At 41.1% G+C, this 2,928-nt stretch overlaps 1 non-coding gene across 1 annotated transcript; it reads right to left on the minus strand.

Moving 5' to 3' along the window:
• Positions 1 to 570: 570 nt before the first annotated feature.
• TRNAC-GCA (transfer RNA cysteine (anticodon GCA)) lies at positions 571 to 643 on the minus strand. Its single transcript has one exon. It is a non-coding gene; the product is annotated as a tRNA-Cys (tRNA).
• Between the last annotated feature and the right edge of the window lie 2,285 nt (positions 644 to 2,928).

Consider the following 2,928-nt stretch of genomic DNA (forward strand, 5'->3'; position numbering starts at 1 on the left):
GAGTTCACCCAGACTCACGTTCATTGAGTCAGTGATGCCATTCAGCCGTCTCATCCTCTGTCGTCCCCTTCCCCTGCCCCCAATCCCTCCCAGCATCAGAGTCTTTTCCAATGAGTCAACTCTTTGCATGAGGTGGCCAAAGTACTGGAGTTTCAGCTTTAGCATCATTCCTTCCAAAGAAATCCCAGGGCTGATCTCCTTCAGAATGGACTGGTTGGATCTCCTTGCAGTCTAAGGGACTCTCAAGAGTTTTCTCCAACACCACAGTTCAAAAGCATCAATTCTTTGGCACTCAGCCTTCTTCACAGTCCAACTCTCACATGCATACATGACCACAGGAAAAACCATAGCCTAGATGAACCTTTGTTGACAAAGTAATGTCTCTGCTTTTGAATATGCTATCTAGGCTGGTCATAACTTTCCTTCCAAGGAGTAAGAAAGAAAGTGAAGTCGCTCAGTTGTGTCCGACTCTTTGCGACCCCATGGACGGTAACCTATCAGGCTCCTCCGTCCATGGGATTTTCTAGGCAAGACTGCTGGAGTGGATTACCATTTCCTTCTCCAGGGGACCTTCCTGACCCAGGAATCGAACCTGGGTCTCCTGCATTGCAGGCAGGTGCTTTACCGTCTGAGCCACCAGGGAAGCCAAGGAGTAAGCGTCTTTTAATTTCATGGCTGCAGTCACCATCTGCAGTGACTTTGGAGCCCAAAAAATAAAGTCTGACACTGTTTCCACTGTTTCCCCATCTATTTCCCATGAAGTGATGGGACCAGATGCCATGATCTTCGTATTCTGAATGTTGAGCTTTAAGCCAAGTTTTTCACTCTCCACTTTCACTTTCAGCAAGAGGCTTTTGAGTTCCTCTTCACTTTCTGCCATAAGGGTGGTGTCATCTGCATATCTGAGGTGATTGATATTTCTCCCAGCAATCTTGATTCCAGCTTGTGCTTCTTCCAGCCCAGTGTTTCTCATGATGTACTCTGCATATAAGTTAAATAAGCAGGGTGACAATATACAGCCTTGACGTACTCCTTTTCCTATTTGGAACAAGTCTGTTGTTCCATGTCCAGTTCTAACTGTTGCTTCCTGACCTGCATACAAATTTCTCAAGAGGCACGTCAGGTTGGTATTTAAAAGATGTTTTAGAGATAAAAGAAAATCTTGAAAATTGCTAGAAATCATGTGGTTCAACTCAGTGAATCACACTGCCAGCAGGCAAATTATTTCTTGGCAGTAGAAATTGTCTAGCTATCATTTTACTCCCTAAAGCTGATCTTTATAAGAATTCATCGATCCTTAATGTGGAATACTTCAGATGACCTAGTCCAATGGCAAAAATCAAAACCAGTAAAGACTGGTTTGGCAGCCTAGAGACAGTTCACCTTGGAATGAATGGGTCAAGAATCTGAATACAAGGTAATTCTCCAGCTCTTTTCAATTGTTTTTTCATTATGGAGTCCATAAGATTTTAACCTGGAACCACAAATGGAAGTGTTTATTCGGAATAATCAAGCACAGAGAAAAGAAACACCAACTCAAAAGCGAATGTATATGGTATTAAATGGTATTAAATATTAAAAATGGAGAAAGCACCTAAGTGCTTTGATGAACATCTTTTGGCTCAGTTTCTATAAAGAGTCAATGCTCCATGTTTTCATGCGATTTTATATCAGGCAGATAAAATGATTTGCAAAGGAGCGAATAATGTATTTGTGAAATAAAAAGAATGTCGTGGAAAAGCCTGTACCACTAGACTATTCCCAATTTATGAATGTTGGTAAGTCATTTGTGTCTCTGGAGCCCAGCTCTTTTTGGTAAAATGGGGAACAATTTTGCTCATTTTCCACAAATATTATGTTAATCCAGTGAGGGAACACAAGTGAACATGTCCTGTAAAGCATTACATGCTGCACACATTTGAAGTTTGATATTATTTATTATTTTTGCAGGGACTGTAGCACAAATGGTTTCTTAACCATATAATTACTTGTCCCAGAATTGCTATTAATATGAACATGATTTCCAGACATTTCCCTTGCTTGAACTATTTCCCCACTTTCCTCTCATCTCACCTGATATGTCTGTTCTGTCTGCATGATCCCTCCAAACTGCTGTTTCCCTATTCTGCAAATGCCAGGGCTGGCACCATCTCTCTGCCTACCAGATAAGGAACACTACCTATCTGTGTTCCCTTGTTAATCTATTGACCTTTAAGCACAGTTGTGTTTCATTAAGAGGGCATGTACTTTGAGGCAAACATTTTCCACTGGTTTAATTTTAGCTGTAAGAGAGACAAGGGAGGTGTGTTGCCAAAAGATGTCACTTACACCGAGGAGGAGAGGAAGACACTCTCAGGCACATTCCTCTGGTATCATCTAGTATTTAATTTTCTGCAGCAAAGAGCTCTGCTGTACTGATTTCATGGAAAATACAGAAAGAGGTAAAACAATAGAGCATTTCAGCGCTCCTTCCAGGAGGGTACACTGCCAGGGCATGAGGAGCACAAAATAGAAATCAATTTGGATAGATTATGGTTGACTAGTTTCACAGGATATCTATTAGGATCTCTATTACACCAGTTTTTAACTGGTTAACTCTGGGCAGGTTGAGAGCTTTCTGAACCTCATTCTGTGTTAGGAAGGAGTAACAGTAACTTTCTTGTGTAATTATTAGTAAGCGTTAGTACTATTCAATACATGTGAAATGTTCTGGCACACAATGGGAATTTGCTGTATATCTCAGGAAACTCAAACAGGGGCTCTGTGTCAACCCAGAGGGGTAGGATGAGAAGGGAGATGGGCAGGAGGTTCAAGGGGGGCAGATATATGTGTACCTATGGCTGATTCATGTTGAGGTTTGACATAAAAGAACAAAATTCTGTAAAGCAGTTATCCTTCAATTAAAAAACTAATAAATTTAAAAAGTTC

The sequence above is a fragment of the Bos taurus genome, chromosome 9 (genome assembly GCF_002263795.3).
Source record: "Bos taurus isolate L1 Dominette 01449 registration number 42190680 breed Hereford chromosome 9, ARS-UCD2.0, whole genome shotgun sequence".
NCBI lineage: Eukaryota > Metazoa > Chordata > Mammalia > Artiodactyla > Bovidae > Bos > Bos taurus.